This window comes from Fukomys damarensis, unplaced genomic scaffold (assembly GCF_012274545.1).
Source record: "Fukomys damarensis isolate Sample0158 unplaced genomic scaffold, DMR_v1.0_HiC HiC_scaffold_30, whole genome shotgun sequence".
In the NCBI taxonomy this organism is placed as follows: domain Eukaryota; kingdom Metazoa; phylum Chordata; class Mammalia; order Rodentia; family Bathyergidae; genus Fukomys; species Fukomys damarensis.
In genome coordinates, this window is record NW_022900942.1 from 47,571,214 (window position 1) to 47,582,045 (window position 10,832).

General features: G+C 44.2%; 1 pseudogene; it reads right to left on the reverse strand.

The window, feature by feature from the left end:
* Nucleotides 1-5,478: 5,478 nt before the first annotated feature.
* Nucleotides 5,479-7,818, reverse strand: LOC104871970 (annotated as a pseudogene).
* Nucleotides 7,819-10,832: the final 3,014 nt, after the last annotated feature.

A 10,832-nucleotide genomic window follows, 5' to 3' on the forward strand; every position in this document is an offset into this window, starting at 1 on the left:
CTCTGAGACACAAATGAATTCTCTCTCACAGACTCAAAGTATGTCTCCCTCTGCTTTCCACTTTCATCATTCTCCTGGACCCAGAGTAAGGCATTCTTGTCTCTCTTCTGCATCACTTTTCCAATATTGAGAAGACCCATACCACACTTCCCTGCTATGCTTTTATTCCTCTGGACTTGTCATCTCCAAGTTCTTCCCACTCTTCCCCAGATGACACTGTTGCCAGACTCTTCAGTGACTGTTCTCTCTGGACCAGGAGTCTGAGTCCTGGAACATGGCCCTACCTGTGGCTATGATGCTCTATGATCCATGTGTGCTATGAGCTGGGCAGAGGACAAACCTAGGGAGAGACAGGGTGGGAGACCTGGGCAGACTCTTTAGCTTTCTAGGCTCAGCATCCTATCTGTAAGATAAGACAAGATTTATTTTTCAAATGAGCTTTGTCCTGAGATCAAATTAAATAATGTTTTTGAAAGTGCATTGCACATAATGGGTGCATAATAATTGTTTATTGACTTAGAAAAGCTGTTCCCGGTTCTCCAATCTATACAGTCCATATTCACTGGGAAAGGTGGTGAGGAGAAGGATGTGTATTAGAGTGGTAGTGTGTTTTACAAATCATCATTTAAAAATGGGTTGATTTAAATCTATGAGGTAATAATGTTTTAAAAGCTACCTCACTGACATTGAAAGGTATTTTATTTTGAAAATTAGCAAGTAAATGAAAAGAATTAACCATTTATCCTGTGTTTCTTATATCATATATGAAATATCTATACAGTAAATGAAGGAATTTTTTGTTTGTTTTGGTTTGTTGTTCTTGTTGTTGTTGTTGTTGTTTTTGAAACAGGGTCTTGCTGTGTGGCACAGACTGGCCTTAAATTCACTATGTCGTCTAGGTTGGCCTCAAACTCCCAGCAGTCCTCCTGCTGCAGCCTCCCAATTGCTGGGATTACAGGCGTGCACCACCATGCCCAGCAGGAATTTGTTTTCATAGACATACTCCAGCTATGTCTGAGGGAGGAAACATAGAATTCAAATATCAGCATTTTACAACCCTAAATAAATGAATGATCTGGGTGTTGAGCATCAATAGCTGCTCACATCACAAAATGAAGCAAATGGGCAAGCATATATCTCTTTTTTTGTTTGTTTTTCTTTTTATTGAGTTTATTGGTACAATCTAGGTATACAATACAGTTACATTCATTATTGAGATCCTGTACCTTTACATAATAGGTCTTGATTCTCATTTTTCCCCTTGTCCCTGCCCTCCCTTCACCCTCTCCTCCCCTCCCCATTTACAAACACTTTATTTCCATTTTTTCAGTTTCTCATATTTTTTCCTCTCCCTTATTACCTTTCCCCCACCCTTCCCATTTTCCCTACACCTTTAGCCCTTTACTTCCTATTTCACACTATTAATTATCTCATTAGGATCCTGTGTACTATTATAGTTTTTCACACCAGGGAAACTATTCGGTATTTCACTTAAAGAAATCTCTGTATGAACATTAAAAATAGGGAATCCTAAAATAAAACTAAAAAGGAAAGTAAAAGAGAAAAGGCAATGATGTAAGATTAAAATAATTCTTAATTCTGAAGATGAAAATGGTCCCTGAACATATTTAAATTGCTTCTTGCTCTTGTAGTCTTATCTTATTCTTTTTTTCATTATTTAGAGAATACTTTATTAGTTTCTGTAATCAAACCCAAGAAGATATGACCTTACATATTTAGTACAGTGTGTTACCCCTGTACAAATGGAAAAATAATAAAAATAAAAAATTAATATTTCTAGACCAATATGGCTGTCCATTTCTGTACAAAAGCATGTATCTCTTGATGAAGGAACATACCGTCAACCTTGACAATAAAATAAACTCAAATCTGATCAGTGCTCTGGATCGAGCTACCAAATGACAGAAAATATAGAGGACAGAGAAAGATGTTAAACGAAATTATGTGAAACTCTACACTAAAAATTGGCGATTTTCTTCACATAAATTATAAAGCAAAAGAGAGAGATGGAGGGGGAACTTAATGTAAAGGAACTTAAAAACTATTGACCATTTGTGATGTGTGGATCTTACTTAGATTTTGATTTAAACAATCTTTAAAAACCACTATCTATATGAGACAGCTGGATATTTGATAATATTAAAGAATTATTTTTTCCTCTTGCTGGTTCTCATGGTATTGTTGTTATTCTTAAAACCCATATATTAGCCCAGTACTGGGGGAAAAAACCCATATATTAGAGACATACAGTGAATGCTTGAAGTTAAAATGATAGGTTCCTGGAACTTGCTGGAAAAATCATATTGGAAGAACAGAAAATTTAAGGGATTAAAATAACACTATATTGATCACCACTGGACAATTGTTGGTGATATTTGTTATCTTTATTCTTTTTTATTTAAAAAATCATTTTATGATAGAAAACTTCCATCATATACAAATTAACCACAATAGTATGATGGAAACTCATATATCTATCACCCAGTTTCAACACCTATCAGCGTCCTGGAATGTGTGTCTCATCTGTACCTCTCTCTCACCTCATTCAGTAAGTATAATTATGGTTTTTTGTCTTTTTTTTTTTTTTTTGGTACCGGGGATCAAACTCAGGTCCTTGTGCTTGCCAAGCAGTCAGTGGCACCACTGAGCTAAAGCCTGGGCCCAGTATAATTACGTTTTTTAAATGCTTAGGTAAAAGTCACCTATGCTCAAATGTACATATCTTGAAAAATGAATACAGTCCTATCAAGAGAAAAATATTTCCATCACCCCAGAAGACAAAGCACACCCAAGAAAGATTTCCATCACCCTCATAAATTTCCCTGGTGTTCTTTCCTACTCCACCGCCCCTGAAAGAGGCCTCCACTGCCCCCTAATCCCCATACATTGGCTTTGCTTTTCTAGACTTTCATACAAATGGAACCATAAAGTATATGCTCTCTTCATATAGGGAAGGTCTGACTTTCTTTTTCTTTTTCTTTTTTCTCATTGAGTTTATTGGTACATTTTAGGTATACAGTACAGTTACATTCATCATTGGGATCTTGTACCTTTACATGACAGGTCTTGGTTCTAATGGTTCTGACTTTCTAAAGCTTCACATTCATGAAATAGTATGTACACTTGCCTGTTTCATCCTCATTGTGCACATCAATAGCCTGTTCCCAATAACGAATGTCAGCATATTGCATACCTAAAATGTATCAATAAAATTAACGAAAAAATTCAATGTAAAAACAAATAAAAAAAACTCTGTTCTGGAAAAAAAAAAGGTATCTTTTGATAAGCAGAAGTTTTTACGATTTGTTTGTTTGTTGGTACCAGGGATCAAACTCTGGACCTTGCAGACGTTTTTACTTTGATATTTAATTTCCCATAAAATTTTGTATCAACTTCTGGTCTTATCCTCAAGTTGTATGTGCATGTCTACCATGACTTTGAGAACTGAGCTAACCACACTATTGTTCAGTCCCACATTGCCACTGGGTGGTGTATATTCAGAATCTATCCAAATAGCATTGCAAAGGCTTTGGAAATTTAAATGACATTTGAACCATAACTTTCAGAAGATGAACTGAACTTAGACCTGAACCTGAACAGGCCTATTGCCCCAAATAAAAATATATACATTCTGTATAGGAGTTAAATACCTAGAGTTTCATTACATAGTATTCAAAGTATCCAGGAAGCAAACCAAAGTTACAAAGTAGAGTAAAAACCAGAAAAATTTCAACTTGTACAGGAAAAGACTGAACCAACACTAACACTGAAATTGATGCAGATGTTAGGCTTATCTGGCAAAGATTTAATCCAGGTTGTATACAAATGCTCGTGGGCTAGGGATTTGGGTGAGTGGTGCTATTGCATACCTTACAAGCACAAGGTTCTGAGTTTGATTCCTGCACAAAAACAAAACAACAACAACAACAACAACAACAAACAAAAAACCCAAATAGTATCATGAGCAATCATGGATGTTCTTGAAATGACTAGAAAGACAGAAAGTGTCACCAAAGAAAAACAGTATAAAAGAGAATCAAACAGACATTTTATTTTATTTTTATTTTTTGAGCCAGGGCCTCACCATGTAGCTCAGGCTGGCGTTGAACTCCCTATGTAACCCGGGCTTCCGTGATTCACATGATTCACAATGATTCCAATGATTCACATGACTGCACATTTCTTCTGAGAAGCCGTAGTGGCCAGAATGAAGTAGCATGACATTTAAAAGGTACTAAAAGGGCTGTCCATGAGAATTCTATAGCCAGTAAAAATTTAGTTCATTAATAAAGAATACATAAGGATAGTCTCCGATGAAGGAAGGAAAATTAAGAGGTTTAGTTCCCAGAAAATTTTTATAAATCTTTTTTTCTGAAAAACTTTCTAAAAGGGAAATGATGCCAGAAAAAGACAATGAGATTATCAGGAATAAAAGTAACAAGTGATAAAATTTTGGTTAATATAATAACTATTTTTCTCCCCTTGAGTTATTTAAAGCATATTTGACAGCTGAAAGCAAAAATTATAGCTCTACCTTATGGGGCTTTCATTGTATGTAAATGTAGTACGTAGACATCATAACATAAAGGGGGAGGTTAAAGGAGATTTTACAGTGGTAAGATTAAGGCCTTCCACTGGGAGTGGAAATATGAATTTTAAGCAGAGTATGAAACTGTTATGTGTGTCATTCCTAGAGAAGCTATTAAAAAGCCTATATGAAGAGATCTAGTTAAAATTGTAATAGAAAATTAAAATGAAACACTAAAAAGCATTCACATGATCCAAAAGATGGTGGGAAAACAGCAGGGCAAAAACCAGAAGGAACAATCATTTTATATGCAGTTTATTAATCTTAGCTTTTGAAAAACACAACCTTAGGCTTTGTTAATCCTCTACTGATTTTATATTTTTCAATCCCATTTCTTTCTTGCCCTACTCCTTTTCTTGACAGGTTCTTGTTACATAGTTCTAATTGGCATTGAACTTGTTATGTAGCCCAAGACCAGCCTTTTCACCCTCCTGCCTCAGCCAGCCTCTGCAGTGATGGGATGACAGATATGTGCCACCAGTGTTAGCTAATTTCATTGATTGCTACACTAATTATCAGTGAGAACCAAGCCTCGGCATCTGCGCCCTTCTAGCCCATCAGGTCCTGGTTGCATCTCAGGGTCTTGGCTGCACTGACTGCTGCAGGCAGAGGTCAAACACCTGAGACTATTGCTGTGGCGTGGCCTGTACCAGGTGCGTCCTCTGTCCTTGAGCAGCATTGAGTGACTTGGCCAGTCAGCAGAGGCACAAGCTTTGGTCACCCAACTGGTTCCAACTGTCAGCTTTAACAATACAGCATTTATTTTTAAATTAAATTAAAAAAAATTTAATGAATGCATTGCATCACCAGATAGTTTTCTGATTAAGGACACGGCCTGACTGGGGTGGCCATGCCTGATGGCAGCAGTGTTACACAGGACCATTTAAGGAAGCTTCTTCTGGCAGGGCGTCTGTCTCCCTGTCCTTTGTTATAGTACCCAGGGCAGCCGCTCTGGCTGGGACTGATGTGGCCTCCACAATGGGCTCTGCAGGGGTGGCTATAACCTCTGCAGTAGACACTGCTGGGTGGCTGTGGGAGGACTTGCCTTGTCCAGTGCCGTGTTGGCCTTGGTGGCCTCTGGTGACATAGCCATGGCTAGGGCAGAGGTCACTTTTGAGGGCACAGGGCAGGCAGGGTCTGGAAGTGTGCTGTTCACACACTCGGCCCTGCCAACGGCATCCTCCATCCTGGATGGTGAGGGCACCTGAGCTCACAATATGCAGAGTGCCAGCCACTTTCTTCTCATCCCCACTGTCAGAGCCCCCAGAGGAGCTACTGTCAGAGGCCACAGGGGAAGCCTTCTTGGTGACACACACATTCTAAGCACAGGGGAAGGCCGACCTGAGGGCTTTCTCTGGGCCATGGCTTCTCCACATTTGTTCCTGTCTGCCTCTGAGCCTGCCTTCCTGTCCTGGCCTCCATGCTCCAGGCCACTCTTAGAGCAGCTTTCTGAGCTGTGCAGGGCCCCAAGTCTGGCTCTGGCTGTCACCTGGGTAGTGCTTCGAGTTTCCTCACCCTCCCAGATGTCCTCCTGCTCTTCATCATCAAAGGGCTGGATTTGGTCACCGCAGTAGGCTTCAAACAGCCATCGTGGGGCTGTCCGTGTCTGGGTCGATGTTGAAGTTGATCCCTGCAGTCCTATCAAATGGTGCAATGATGCTGTCATCCTGGTCTTCAAAGCTCTCATCATTTAAGCTAAAGTGACCCATGAGGTCATCTGTTGAATCTGGTACTCGGAGAATGCCTGCAGCAGTGACAGCTTGTTGGGGGAAAGCACCCCTGATGCCCTTGTCCTCACATGAGGCGTGAAGGCAGTGAGTGCTCACCAGGTTCATGGTGTTCCTCCAGGTGGCCTCAGTCAATGTCTCTTCTACAAAGCTCTGTAGGGAGCCCTCAGTGACCTCGTGGATGTGGTTCTGCACCACGTGGTTGGCAATCATTGTGTGGTGGCCCCTACTCCCCCACCTCATGCCACTGGCTGCCTGTGTGTGGTCATTGGCCTCCCAGGCCTCCAGGATCCTCTGCACCAGGCAGCACTTCTGGAACAGCAGCAGCAAATCCATCGCACTGAGCCAGCAGAGCTCGTGGTTGATGCTGGGTGGGTCTGTGTGCAGCAGTGCAGCCATGAGGCCTGTGCCATCCAGACGGGTGTTCCCCAGGGGCCCCTCCAGCACTCCAGTGGCGGTCAGGATCGCTTTCTTCTTTGATGGGTTGAGGAGGAGATGGTGGAAGTCCTTCAGCCATGGCTCAGTGCCATTCAGAATACTGCTGCTGACAGCTGTGACCTTTCCAGTCCCTAATACAAGGAGTCCACCAACCCATCTGACCCAGCCCACCATGACTCCAGCAAGGCAAGCAGCACCTGCGTTCCACTGACCAGGCAGCTCTTTGGTCTCTGTAAAACACGTTCTGTAGAGCTGCTCCACACAGTCCTGTGACTCCAACCTGTGAGGAGTGGGTCTGGCTCCAGAGTCTCTTGCCACCCCTGGTCTCTGAGCAGAGTGCCTGAGAAGCATTCGACTGCCTATCTTCATCCTGATGTGGATGGGTCAGTTCCACAAGTCTCTGATTATTTTTTTCTTCATTAAGCCAGTGCAGGACTTCCTGCCAGGGCTCCTTGGGCTCCACACATCTGACCAGATGTGCAGCAGCATGTCCAGGAGTGCAGAGGTGCTCATGTGCTTCAGCACAGGGATGATGAACTTGTCCCTCTTTTTGAAGAACATAGTCACCTGTTCAGTTTTTCTTGCAATGAGATCGCCAACGGTGTTGCTGAAAAAACTGGCAAGCAAGTTCAATCCCTGGTACCAAAAAAAAATAAACAAAAAACAAAAACAACAACAAAAAAAACCTGGCAAGCAGAGGGTTGAGTGGTGGTTCTCGGCCCAGGAAGTCATAGAGGTTCAGCAGACTCATCCCCACCTAGTTTGTCACTGATCTGTGACAGATCACAAGTCAGAAGCGCACAGGCTGTGTTGGGTACGTGAAGTGGACCTTCCCTTCCATGTCCAAGGGTGTGTCCTGTGTGATGAAGTTCACTGGCTCCTCCATACACGACGGCCTGCACAGAAAGTCCAGCAGCTCTGGTTCTGAGCCTTACATTCTCGCAGGATGTTATCTTCACCCATTAGCCCCTGCACTGTCACATGTCCCTTGTCCAGCAGCTTGTTGACATGGGATGTGGTATTCAAGTCAAATTTTCAGAACATTGTGATGGCCACGGAGCTTGAACTGACTATGTAGCCCAGGCTGGCCTCTAGCATGCAGCAACCCTCCTGCTTCAACCTTGAGTTCTAGTATTACAGGCATGCATCACCATATCTTGCATCAGGATCTTGGTTTTCTGCCTTCTGTAGACATTTCCTGTTTCAATTTTGCATTCAGGCAAAATAGAAAAACTTTTGGATTTTTTTCTTGTAGTATATCCAACTTTAAGAATTTTTTTCCCACTCAATGGAAGATTTTTAATCTCTTTACCATATGGGGACCACATGAGCTTGGCACAACTCCTTGTTGAAGGTCATGTACTGCAACCACCCTGTGGGCTGGGGGGTCACAGCAGATCCTAGGAGGCCTGCGTGGTGGCCTGGGCAGCCTGGGGCAGGCCACACACACAGGGTCCTAGCCTGCGACCAGATTGATCAGGGCTTCGGGTGGTGCTCAGCTTGCTCCAAAATGGTGGCGACAGCCCCAAATTTTAATCTTTTCTTCGCATAATAGTATGTGGTACTATACTTTCTTGTGACACTGGGCAGCAGTAGTAGTTAATAGTTACCAGTCAGCCATTCAGTCACCAGGATAAACAATGACATTTTACAGGGTACCGTGTTGCTAAACTGTGATGTTTGGTTAATTAAATGTAGTAGAGGCATTTTAAAAAAAACTTATATGATAGTTTCAACTTACAATAGAGTTACCCATATGTAATTCCGTCATAAGTCAAGGAATACTTTTATATTGAGAGAGACTTTATGGCCAAACACGTGACTGAGTCAGTAAGTGTTCCATGTTAGCTGAAAAGAATGTGTATTCTGCCACTGTTGGGTGTGGCGTTTTATAAATATCAGTTAGCTGGAGAGGTTCAAAGCAGGGCTAGACTTTTCCTGTGAGGGGCCAGACAGTAAATATTTTAGCCTTTCTACCTGATGTAGTCTCTGTTGTGTTTATTCAGTTCTCCGAAGGCAGTATAGACAGACAAGACATACATGAACAGGTGTGGTGCTTTGCAGTGGAATTTTATCTGGGAGATTTTGCCTGTTGACCTCCTCCTGCAAAAGGAAATTCACCAAACCTGTTGGCACCTTGATTGTCCAGAGAGATCTGCACAACCCTCCTGACCTCCAGAACTGTAAGATTTTATGTTTATGTTATTTAAGCCACTGAGTGTGTGGAAACTCCTCCCTTCTAGGATTTCCCTGTAGTTTTCCCGTTCACCAGCCTCTGACAGTTTTCTGTTCTCTTCAGGACAATCAGCTGTGGTCCCTGGAAGCTGGAGCTGCTCCGGGATTGGAGGTTGTCCTCACCTGAAAAGCTGGGCACTCACACGGCTCAGCTATTTCGGCTCATTTTCAGGATGGTCTCCACGCCTTCTTTTGCTTAATCTCCAATAGCTTCAAATTATTTTTGAAAAAGTTTTTGCTCAGATTTTAGACTTTTCAGAGGAGCACCTATTATCAAATGCCAGATCCTCATCGTGTTCTACTGCTTACTTTTATGTTTGCAGTTTTCCATAGTACGAAGAAACAAGAAACAGAAAACATCAGCCTTAAGTTTCTCACTCCCCACGGAACACAGGACCTTCACACTGAGCGAAACTCTGTTATTTTTTTTTTCCTTTTATTTATTTTTGCAGCGTCTTGCTCAGTCACTGAATTGCCCAGGATAGGCTTGAATTTGCGATCCTTTTGCCTCAGCCTTCCAAAGTGCTGGGATTACAGACAGACTCCAGGCCTGGCTGATTTATCCTCTTTTAATTTAGTGCATAAGGTAAAATAAAAATAAAATGAAAAAAATGTATGAAAAGGAAACTTTTAAGACCTCTGACATGGAAGGGAAGACCCTAACCTGAGCCGCCAAGACGAAAGGAAACCTTACTTGGTTTGCTCATCACATGCAGTTCCCGACGTCACCAGCAGGGGGGAAAAGTAGTTTTGTGTTTCGAATAGATTCCGGCCCCGCGGCGCCAATTCCCTAATCCGAGAGAAGCTTGGGAAGAGCGCCGGGAGAGACCTCTGTCAGTGTTCAGAGAAACCGACCTGAAGAGCCGCTCGGAACGGAAGGGCCCCGCGAAGCTGAGTGCACGGATCCCCAGCAGCCCTCTCTCCGTGGCACCGGGACAACTTGGCCGGGACTCCCCGCTGACCGCCCAGCCCGGAGTCAGGACTGCAGCCGTGCAGAGCCTGCTCAGAGCAGCTCGGCAGCGGGAGACCCAGGTGTGGCGGTGCCCGGGACCCGGAGGGCCAGGTGAGCCCAGGTCTGCGCGCCAACCAGGTGAGCGTGCGCCCGGGTCCGCGAGGGACCGAGGGAGCTCTCTACCCGCTGAGCGGCGGACCCAGGGGAGCCACGTCCTGCGACCCTGTCAGGGTGGGGGCTTTAGGGCTCAGCCTGGGGGCAAATGGGTTGGACCGGAGAGCTGCGCCCTCGGTTCCAGACCGATGGCCTGGGCACAGCCGCGTCTTCCCGGCTGCGGCGGCCAGGCGATCGTGCCCAGGACCCCTGTGCACCAAGTGGCTTCTCAGGAGGAGCCGTAGAAATTAAGTCTGGCTTATGGGAGGGCGGGAGAGGAGGGGCGGAGAGGCGGAGAGCGTTACTGTATCAGAGCCGAGCACCGGGAAGAGCCTGGGTCAGCGCCCTGAGTTGAGAGTGACTGCGTGGGGGAACGAGCTGCAGAAGGGGAGGAGCAGCGCCGCTGTGGGGGTGCTTCGAGAAAAAGTGGGTGCTGAAGTGGACTTAGATTGGGAACGGAAAGCAAAGAATAGCCGGTAAGAAGGGATTTAAAAAGAGGAAACCCGTGAGAAGGCCGGTGGGGTCCCCCAGCTCGGTGGGACGCCCTGGGCGCCGCGTTGATGGACGGGTCTACCGCGAGGGCCGCGAACACCGGCTGAGCCCAGGAGCCAGGGGAGTTCATTGGCTGAGAATCCGAGCTTTATGCTTGTCTTGGAGGTAGGAAGAGAAACCAGGGCTGCATTAGGCAACAAGTTTCCTTTTGACAAATCATCAAATG